The sequence below is a fragment of the Octopus bimaculoides genome, chromosome 3, assembly GCF_046866305.1.
Source record: "Octopus bimaculoides isolate indiv1 chromosome 3, ASM4686630v1, whole genome shotgun sequence".
Taxonomy (NCBI): Eukaryota; Metazoa; Mollusca; class Cephalopoda; order Octopoda; family Octopodidae; genus Octopus; species Octopus bimaculoides.
In genome coordinates, this window is record NC_142930.1 from 119,765,149 (window position 1) to 119,777,648 (window position 12,500).

The window sequence follows — 12,500 nt, forward strand, 5'->3', positions numbered from 1 at the left end:
AACTTATACACACGCACGCACACACACACACATACACACACACACACACACACACACACACACACACACACACACACATATATTTGTACTTATGTGTATATATTTATGTGTATGTGTGTTGTACCGCACGTTCGACGTACGAAATAACGGTACAATAAAAATGTTCCGCAAATCGCTCTACTCAAGATAATATTAATAACCCTCAACAATACGCAACACTCAGCTTTACTATGCTCAATGCTCTCTGCGCATGTCCATTTATATTGTGGTACAGTCCATTACGAGCCAACCAATAGAGTGTTCTATTTAGCATTTGTTTAACTATAAAGGCATACAGAAGTGTGTTGCTTTATCGGCATTCATAGAATGTCAGAAGATGTTGCAGGCGTGGTTGCGTTGTAAGAAACCTCCTTTACAACCACATGGTCCTGGGATCAGTCCCACACGCAGCAGATTGAGCAAGTGTCTTCTACCATAGCCTTGGGCGCAACAAAGCCAGTAGATGGAAACTCAAAGAAGCTAAACCCTTTCCCTTTCTCTCTCTCTCTCTCTCTCTCTCTCCCTCTCTCTCTCTGTATATATATATATATATATATATATATATATATATATATATATATATATAGGTAAATTGAAATTTAGAGGTAATACTTGACAATTGTAAGCACCTGTGTATTCCAGCTAGTGGTTGCGGTGAAAGAATAAATTGTAAATCCAAAAAATAACAAAACTGCAAAGGGTTCCGCGGTACACGTGTTTCAAGCTTTATATGTGTATAATATAATATGTGTATAATTTACAATGTAAAGCTATCCTCTGCCGCAAAATTATTTCTCTCCCAGGAAATTATACCACCTCGGCGTTGAAGTAGGAAGAAAGGTGTGATGTAAGAGGTGAAGATCCTTTCGGTATTCTGTATAGTACTATACCTCGTATAATTCTCCACCTAGACATAATCTCTCCGGTCCTCCGAAAACCTTCCATACCTTGCCATGATTCAGTGTGTAGTGTTAAGTTGGTGGTTAAGAACACTACAATACAATAAAAAGACATACACAGATATTCATGTAAAAAAGTAAGAATAAACTTAAAATAAAAATAAAACTTAAAATAAAATAAAATAAAAAATAAAAACATAAAAATAAAGGGAGTCATATCGGTGGGGCGGGTAATCTAGGGAGTAATAAGAGAAAGTCTGGATAGTCAAGTAAGCTACATCTAAGCTATTTAGATGGGTTGGTGAAGGGTGGTGAGGAACAATCTAAATGTAGAAGAAGAAGATAAAGTGATAAATAGAATAGATACAGAGATCTTAAAGGTCGTAAGGGATAGATATGTATGAGCTGTGTCTGTCTATATCAGTGGTGGGTCGTAAATAAGAAGTGTCATGCCAGAATAGACTTGGAACATGAAACATGAAACATGATATTCTTGTGGTGAGTAGTCAGTGGTCAACCTAAGCGAATTACAACTTAAGTGTACTAACCTATCTACATATCCTTATCTAGATGAAGAAGGGTGAAGGAAGTGGAACGGGTAATTATAACATAGAAGACCTTAAAGAATTCATCAATAAACATGTCAACAAGAAAAGCGAAATACGTTATAAGGGGGGGTAGGTTTGGACGTTAAAATTCAAAAGCAAAATTCAAAATACAGAGTAATATAGTATACTAGTGAAAGGAAATATTAGCACCCACATTAATAATGTAATGACTAAGAAATAAACAATAAAATAAGAACTAAAAAATATTAAAGAATAATAAAACTGATAAAAATAAAAATAAAAATAAGAGATAAAACGTAAAAAATGAAAAACTTAAATATGAACAAAAAAAATTAAATATAAAGGATAATGATAAACGGGTCAAAATATAACCGATAAAACATAAGAAATGCAAAGAAATTAACAATTAAAAAATAAAAAATTAAAACATAACGAAACCGGAAGCAAAAGGATATAAAATAAATGTAAAAGTATAAAGTGAAGTATATATGTAAAAAATATATATATATAAAATAATATGAAAATAACGTAAAAATAGAAATAAAAAAATATAAAAATAAAAATAAAAATAAAAGTAAAAAACACAACTTATAAGCAGTATAGATAGTATACACACATATATATACCCACATACATACACATACACACAGTGTTATTTCGTGTTATAACTTCGTATTGCAGTGTCCTTGGATGGTTTCGAGTCAGTGACTGAAGCTTGAACTATATCCATAGGTTTGGGATTATGGATCCGGTTTATTGAAAATTTGTGTAAACTAAAAATTAAAAATATGTGTAAACTAGAAATTAAAAATTTGTTTAAATTAAGTGGTCATAACCTAGTTCTTCGAGGGTAAACCAAAATACTGATGTATATAGTAAGGTTAGGGGCAGAGTACGGGCTATGTTATTTAGGTGTCTGGGTTGTGGTATGTAGGAATAGTTAAATATATATGAGGTGTAGAAGTGCACATAACTAAAAGAGAGGATTTAAGGGTTATAATATCTAAAGGTTTTCATCAATTTATGGATACAGGAGGGTTTGAAATCTGACCTCTTATTAATTAGTTTATTTTTATCAGGAAATTTAATAATTTTCAAAAGTTCAAGGGAGCATAACTGGCAACCAGTTCTATTATCTTTATACGTAGGGGCCGATCCAACAATAGACCATCTAAGGTTAAAATTAATCTTGTCGTCCTTAAGCTCCCAAATTCTGCGAGATAATGAGGTGTTGTTAGCCTTATGTCTGAGTCTAAACGAAGATCCGTGGTTATAAAACCTAGATTTCCAGGATGAAGAGCATCCCAGGTATGTGAGAGTGTTAGTTTCTGTGATAATTTCGCAAGAGTATATTACGTTTTTAGCTAAGCAGTTTCCGCGTAACGGGCATGTTGTAGGTGTTACACAATTGCACCCTATTTTATACTTGTAAGGTCGTCTTACGTCTACATTTATGGGGTAACTGTTTGTAGTATTATTATCTATGTTAGTACCCGGGTGGTTAGGTTTGGGTTGTTTGAAGATACCTCACATCTTATACTGTCAGTGGGGGTTTGGGGAATATCGGTGTTATGTTGATAATCATTAATCATTCTTAATCTAGCTTTTTTTATTTTGGTTTTGTTATGTTTAGATATAATACATTTCATATTAGGGAGGGTTGAATATGAGATTCTAATAGTTTTATTTGAAAAGATACTACTATATTTGTGAGTGGGTGGAAAGTTCTTTAATATAATTGAGAATATCCTCTTACATAATTTACCTGTGACGGCTACTATTTTAAGTTTTATTTTTATTTTAAGTTTATTCTTACTTTTTTTACATGAATATCTGTGTATGTCTTTTTATTGTATTGTATTGTTCTTAACCACCAACTTAACACTACACACTGAATCGTCGCAAGGTATGGAAGGTTTTCGGAGGACCGGAGAGATTATGTCTAGGTGGAGAATTATACGAGGTATAGTACTATACAGAATATCGAAAGGTTCTTCACCTCTTACATCACACCTTTCTTCCTACTTCAACGCCGAGGTGGTATAATTTCCTGGGAGAGAAATAATTTTGAGGCTGAGGATAGCTTTACATTGTAAATTATACACATATTATATTATACACATATAAAACTTGAAACACGTGTACCGCGGAACCCTTTGTAGTTTTGTTGTTATTTTTTGCATTTACAATTTATATATATATATATATATATATATATATATATAAAAGGTTGAGGATATAATAATAGATACTTTATTTTTTCTGTCTCCGATGAAGGGAAGTACTGGATCTTCCCAGAAACAGCTGTAAGACTCTATCCATAAAATTCTTCAACCTTACCTTTGCTCTCTTTATCTTTTTGTTTTTATATATTTACATATATATATATATATATATATATATATATATATATATATATATATATTACAAATTAAAAGGGTAAAGGATTATCAATTTATTAATTAATAAATCAATTAACAATTAATAATTTTTACCAAGCCCATCGGTATGAAAGCACCATTATTGGTGGAGAACTTATTTAAAAGCTCATATATATTTATATAGACGGTTTAGATATAGATCCAAGGTTGAATATGGTACTTATGCGTAGGCACCCGAATATCGCATGCCAAAAAAGATAGGTGATTAAAATCAAAAAATAAGCAACACGGATTTCAACATAAATTGAAAAGAGAAAAGAGAACACAAAGGATATCGCGGTACACATGTTTCAAGCATTATAAACAATCTGTTATTACATCATCATAGGTATATTATTGATATAAAAGATGGTTTAAAGCTCTCTTCAGCCGCCAAGAATTTTTAGCCCAAAGATTACATTACAAAGAAGTACACTTAGTATTATCCATTGTAATAGGTCTATGTGATAATAGGTTTATCACATCCCATATATATATATATATATATATATATATATATATATATATATATGTGGGTGGATGGATGTATATATATTTATATATTTATGTATGTGTGTGTGTGTGTGTCTGTATGTTTGTGTGTTTACGTACCCGTAACTTAGCGTTTCGACTAAATGCACCGATAAAATAAGTACCAGGGGTGCCTTGATTCGACTAAATGATTCTCTAAGGTCGTGAACCAGCATTGTCACAGTCTAATGACTGAAACAAATTAAAGATGTATCATTAGAATACACATATGTGTGAAATGTTTGCAATCAGGTCCCAAATCCGCTCGCTAATACCACCAACATCTCTCATGCAAATCTTACCACTACTTGCGTACACACAAAAACACACATGCACACACACACACACACACACATACACACACACACACACACACACATACACACACACACACACACACATATATATAAATGCATGTGCCTTTCGCACGCACGTATAAGTGAATTTATCCAAAGAAGGATATATATGCAGTCTATTTTTTTAAATACGTCTGAGAACTCAAAATATCTTGTTTTAAATAACGCCATTATTAATTTTATCTTGTTTCTCTCAGTATAATAATACTTCTAAACAAAATTATTGCGCCCCTGTGTATGATTTTCTATTATTTTAGACAGTAAATAAACAAATGTTTCTTCTACTGTAAAAATTCTAAAATTAAAAGAATAAACATAAAGAAATAGCATTGAAATGGAGAGCGAGATAATGACATGTGTTCTGAAGATTAAGATAATAATTTTGTCAATCAGTCAATATACAAATCACAATTTCGTATCCCATCGGTGAGGTTGTCAACTGCCTATGAGCAAAACATAATGTAGATTGTTCACACATTTCCTAGCGATATGAAAGTAGTTGAACTTAGAAATACGCTTCAAATGCATGTGGAGTAGAAGTGGAGTATTCTTTTCTACTCTAGGCACAAGGCCCGAAATTTTGGGGGAGAGGGACAGTCGATTAGCTCGACCCCAGTATGCAACTGGTATTTAAAATTACCGACCTCGAAGGGACGAGAGTCAAAGTCGACCTCGGCGGAATTTGAACTCAGAATGTAAAGAGAGAAGAAATACCGCTAAGCATTTCGCCTGGCGTGCTAACGTTTCTGCCAGCTCGCAGCCTTGTGAAAGTGGAGAATTTGAATTATTAATGAGTGCTGTGTTCAAGTACAAAGATGATTTAAACAGAAACTAATGGTCATAAAAAAGGTGAACCTAATCAAATAATACAGCCTCAGAGAGATCTTGACTTAACCTTTTATTTCAGTAGCGGTAGCTGACAGAATCGTTATCACACCGGACAAAATTCTCAGCGGCATTTCGTCTGTCTTTAGGTTCTGAGTGCGAATTCTGCCGAGGTTGACTTTGCCTTACATCCTTTCGGGGTCGGTAAAGCATGTCCCAGAAATTGCTTGCCCTGTGCCAAAATTTTAATCGATTCAAGTTTCTATTTCGAGAGTTGAAGCTGGCAGAATCGTTAGCACGCCGGACAAAATGTTTCGCTTGTTTTTACGTTCTGAGTGGGAATTGCGCCGACGTTCACTTTGCATCTCATCCTTTCAGGGTCAGTGAAATAAATATAAGACTGAGGTCGATGTAATCAACTACATCCCTCTCACAAAACGTCAGGCCTTGTGTTCATTGAAGAAAAGATAATTACCTTCTGCCATTGATCTGTAATGTGAACAACAAACCTATTGAATGAAACTCATCAGCCTTAATCTTTCACTATCCTATATACATATTTGTCTATTTAATCATACTTTTAATCATATTTGTGTTTAAGCATTAACACCAGAATACACATCACATTTATGATATGCAGTATTATTGCCACATTCTCTTTAATGTTGCACTTGTATGGTAACGGATTCTATATAAAACCCTCATGTTAGATATTTATGTCACATTTGTACTGCATGATGTCTTTTTGTTAAAATTTACATAAGTATCGTATCCATTACATATCCAAAGCTTTTCATCGTTCACCTACAAAATAGTAAGTATAATTTTCGATAAATATATGCGACAAATGAAATTACGTAAAATACATGATTAAGGAAACTGTTTTTAGTTACTGAATAATGCCAGCTAACATCACAATATAAATATTTCTCCCGCAGGACTACAAAAAGTCATATATAGAGGAAAGTAAAATTGGTAAGATGTTTATATTCATGATGTTCTGGATAAAAACGTAGTGAAAGTGAATTGAAATAGTTAGAAATGGGAATGGAACTCGTCTATATATTCCTATAGACTGAGATAAATCAACTTTAGTTGACGATGCCCAGTGACACTTCACACATAATAAATTCCATATTGCTCTGAAAGAAACGTGAAAATATATGTAGAGACAATTTTTACTTTAGGGAATATATTTTACCAATTTACATGATATTGGATTTTGCTGTAGGTGATGAATTGTATGAAAAGTGAAAAATGTGAGAAGGTTGTAAAGCTAGGTTGAGGCAATTTATCAATGTCAATACTTGTTTCTTTCTCATGATACTGGAGGTGGATGTAATAGTAGTATATGGCAGACGGAAATCAAAGTTTCATAATCTAATATTTAGTTCCACCTCCTCTCTCAACAATGATAGACTGCAACGTTTTGGCAGGAATATTCTTTTGTTTCGACGTAACAATACCAGGAATAATTTGGAACCAATTCAATTGATTTTATATCAACAATTTAGACACAGACATGGCAGTGTGTTTAAGAAGCTCGTTTTGCAGCCATGTGGTTTCGGGTTCGGTTCCATTACGCGGCACATTAGTCAGGTGCATTGTACTGTAGCTCGGGCCGCCCAATAACTTGTGAATGGAATTATTAGAATGAATCGGTGTGGAAGCGCACCTACTGTGTGTGTGTGTGTGTGTTTGAGAGAGACAGTGTTTGTGAGCCTGTGTGTGTATGTGTGTGTATGCGTGTGTGTGTTTGTGTGTGTGTGTGTGTTTGTCTTCCAGCACCGCTTGACAGACGGGTGGTTTGTTGGTTTGTTTCAGTACCCATAACCTAGCGGATCGGAAAAAGCGACTAAGAGAATAAATGCCAGACTTAGATATAAGTACCGGAGTCTGCTTCTTCTATTGAACCATTCAAAGCGGTACCTTCCATGCCTGCAGTCCAATGACTGAAGCAAGTAAAAGATAAAAAATAAATATATATAGACATGAGGTATGAACGTATGTCTTGTTAAAATATATAAATATGATGAATAGATAATCAATTGATTTTTTGGCTTTTGCGTAATCAAAAAGAATTGATCAAACAAGAATTATTACTATTGACTCAAAGGGATGAGAGTAATGAAATTATTGATGTCCATACGTTTCTCAGGGGCATTACAAACTTATGTGAATCGAAAGTAGAATCGAAATCGATCTGTGTTTCAATAACGTATTGACCTTAGCCAGATGTTAGTTGCTCTCATATATATATATATATATATATATATATATATATATATATATATATATATATATATATATATATATATATATATATATATATATATATATATAGTTTCATGGCCATGTTTGTGACGTCAGTGATAAACACTTGGTAAGCCAACGCAGTGATTTTGGCGTTATATAAAACTGGTACGTTTTATGTCATCGATACTTTTGACAAATGTTTGAATGTCACAACTTGCAATTTCTTCAAGTCGTCAAATGCCAGACGTCTGTTGTAACTAAGAAGAACACATTTGATATATATAATTTTATTTCAACGTGTCACTGCTAGTCTGTCGTGTTTCTTAGTGTGTAAATACGCTAGAAACCGTTGCATAATTCATTTATCCACCGGTCTTCTTCATCTTCTATTCCTGTTAGGTTTGCTAGGGTAGAGACCTCAGGCACCTCCTCCAGATGGTCCTATTACACATTCCAGATAAATACCCGTGCATTACAGTCTTAGATTATAGATGCTATCGAGCTAACTCATTTTCCGTCTGCGCTTAGGTCTCCTGCCAGTTGACTCGGCTTCAAGTATCCGTCAAGTGATCTCTTCCTGCGACATTTTATCTGCACTTTCGCACAGCCGGAGTTGTGACCTCTCAAGGCAGAGAAGTAACGGATCAGCCTGGAAAGACTCTTAATCACCGAGTTATACACCCTGTCTGGGAAACTTTCCATTACAACTGAGTCAATTATGCCGAGAATAAATGTCATAAACAGGTTTTTATTCATCAACAGAATTCTACTTAGTTAGGATGGTTATTGTAGCAGTTACTTTTTGCTCCATTAATTCTTTCAGTCATGTGACTGTGGCCATGCTGGAACACTGCTTTTAGTCGAGCAAATCGACCCCAGGACTTATTGAACAAATTAAACTGTAGAAACAATGATAACAGCTATAAAATTTTAATCTCCCATTCGGAGGTTTTTTATTGGTAAACTTCTAACTATTGCATTTTATATGCAAACTAAATTTCTATCTGATGTATAAGCACAACTCATTGAAGAAACTCTATCAATGTTTAGGGAGGGTGTATAATTAATGGGAATTTTCCCTTTACACCAATTATATTGGTAAATCCAAGGTGAGACGAGATACTTTATTGATTCTAACAATGACTAGCCTTACAAAAGACTAAAGGCTATTCGTCGTAAAGATTTTTATTTCTTCGATCTTCAACAGTAGATATCCAGATTCCTGTTTTAGGATAGGTTATCTGTGACTACACGCGCTTCTATATTTTTGAATTTGGAAATTTGGAAGGATATAAATATTTTTTAAATTCAATAATGTTAAGGAAAGAGACTTACATTTCTGTTTACTTATCTATAGTATCGTAACATTTATAGCCATATGGAATACAATATGGGATGTTTAGTAGTGTGGATACGAATATAACAAGCTGGCTTTGTAATTATCGAAACTATCAATCATACCTTATAATTCGAAACATGTAAACGAGAAAATGACTGTAATTCACCACTGTGAGCTAAGGGGTATCATGCAAATAAAAGTTACATAATATAGTCGAATAAATCACTCACAAACAGAGACACCCACTCACATGCACACGCACACATATACATATATTCAAACATACGTATAGATAGATAGATAGATAGATAGATAGATAGATAGATAGATAGATAGATAGATAGATATACGCATAAAAGTTTTCCTTTCACAAATATGTGTTTTGGAAAAGGACATACTTAAAATAATAATAGCTTAGGAATTGGTAGCTAGTCCTGTAAAGGAAAGATAAGCCTATGAACGTACGGAAAGATTTTAAGGAAACTACACTCACTGACAAAAAAGTTTTGCCAATGTGTTACCAGTGCTGTTTTAAAGGTGAAAACTCCAACACCCTTGAAGTGCTGAGACCTTCAAAAACCTACTAAAAACTCCAGATATGCTCCCATAATATAGTCATGTACATATGTATCTCATTATTAATTTAATGTATAAATGACCTATAAATGTTTAGAGCATACTGACAACCTGATAAAAATCTTGAACATATTTTATATATATATATATATATATATATATATATATATGTGTGTGTGTGTGTGTGTGTGTGTGTGTATGTGTGTGTGTGTATGTATTTTCAGATCTCTACCAAATATTTGGTAAAAAATTTGTACCTGTTATCAAAGTAGCAAAATTCTCATATGAAAGGTTGTTAATCATACAATTTTGTGTGCATATAGCTGATTAACTAACCAGAAGATAGATATAGTAGTAATCATCATTTTGTACGACTATCGTTTCAGTTCACACGCAAGCATACATACACACACATACGCACACATATAATTATATATTAGGGTTATGACATTTTGATTTTTTGGAGGAAGTAAATAATTTCTTGTCTTAAAAGTCGATGAACAATTTCATATAAGTACGGAAAATAATCTTCATTTTTTAAAGTTTATTTTAAAATCGTCACGCCCAACTGAAGATATCTAACATCACTTTGACCCAAATCATGCAAAATTCTAGGGGGATTCATAACGCCTACCCAAGTTTTTATCTAGCTTGGTCTGCTGACTTAATACAATGCAGAAGCAGTCTATCTCAAATTTCAGTTTTCAAGTTTAAGTGGTTTAGGAGTTAATGAGTTTCTAATTTGCTACCTCTTAGGCCCTACTTTAGGAAAGATCCTCTTCCTCTCCTTTTTATTTCTGTGACACTAAAAACTCTGACTATATCAACTTTTTATGGCAAAGGAAATTAAAGTTTCCCATATTTATCAATTGAAAATATGCAAGCAAAAGTAGAAAAAGTGCTGAATACCGAGGATAAATGTGTAAAATGACCAAAATACGGTTCATTGAAAGGAATTTTTGACATCATAAAGGAAAAAGGTGACTGGTTGTGAAGTGAGGATAGAATATTATGTTAACTTCAAATTGAGAGCAAGGGACAGTTTGGGTATGCAACTGGAAAGGCAGCCAGTTCCAAAACTATCCATCCATCCAAAAGAAAAATATCCCACAATTATCTCAAGATGGAATCAACGTCGAGACGCCTTCCCAAACTGTTACTTACAGATCGACTATCAAAGCTGTTAAACTAAAAAAGAAAATGAAGAAAATACTACATTTAGAAAACTGGTCATTGCATTTTGATGTTAAACGTATTGATGATCAAGAAACCAAGTGCTAGTTTTAAGGAATGAACAGAGAGAAGTTAAGTTAGAAACACTCCAATTACCAAAGGGAAAAACCGATACTGTTGTGAAAGGAATAACAGCTGTTTTAGATTAATACAATTTATGGAACTGTGTAAAGATATTGTTGCTGATCCAACGAGTGGGAAAAGAAATGGCATTGCCATTCGGTTGCAAAGACTGTTTGACCAAAAGGGTTTGAAAGACCCACAGTTTAATGGTTGTCAGCATCGTATCCTTGAGAGAGCTCTTCGTGTTGTAATGGGTAACGAACTTGGAGAAAAAATGTCTTCTCCCAATATTGAATATACATTCATCCCACAGCTTCTAAGTAATTACGAGAAACTCCAGGCTAATTTCAACAATGGTGAAGAAAAGATTACTGAATCAGCAGGATGAGGATATACAAAACATTTCTATTTCATTTGACCAGCGTTTTTCGTTTCTTTGAAGAAACCGGAAAATTACCTACTGTAAAGTTTCAAAAAATACCCAACTTAAGTAATGCAGGATGGAATACTAGCTCTTTTGGCATTTATTCTTCTGTAAAAGAAAAGAGTTTTCCTTCTCAATGTTTGTCGATCCATCTCTTATAGCTAGGCAGATGTTTGGTTTACAGAACGAATGTTCAATGCATACGATTATTTGAAGTTATGTGGTAGCCTACAAGTTCATAAAAAAGCATTGAACTCTTGAACATCTTAAACAAGTTATTATCCAAGAATGTGAAACTATCCCGGTAGATATGTGTCGTAAAGCATGTCAAAATGTTTCAATACGGTTACAAGTCTGTGTTGAAGCAGGACACACAGTTGACCATGAAATGGAAAATCGATTTAACGAAATAGTGCATTCATTAACTTTGTACATTTGTGTGCTTATAAGCATATTAATAAATATAACTAACGAGTCATGATTTCTGGCCTACCCTGTATATTGTTTTAGCGAAAGCGTCGTGTTCCATTGAGAGTTAGTAACTGGACCACATATTTGGGAAACCACTAATCACGTGGTATATCTTCCACCGAAATATGACGTAAACTACCTATTTTTTTCATCCTGGGGTTCAAACGGCTTCGCCAATTTCATGGAGTAGATATTCAGAAGGTTGAATCTGTACCCCAGGAACTCCTGCGAACATCTGCTCAGAAATTAGTACTTATTACGCACAAACTCACAAAGATCACTTATGTCCACGTACCCAAAACGTCGCATCATGCTGCTATTTAGAGCCAGGCTTTAAAGTAATTTTATTCTGTGTGAGCTGAGATACTGTGGAGCGGAAAAACGATGAGATATCTCGAAATGTTGCTATAATATAGGTCATGTAATCTTATATGAACACATACTAGATTCATTGTATCAACTTGTCTATATCACATAGCCATTCTGTAGACACTGCGAA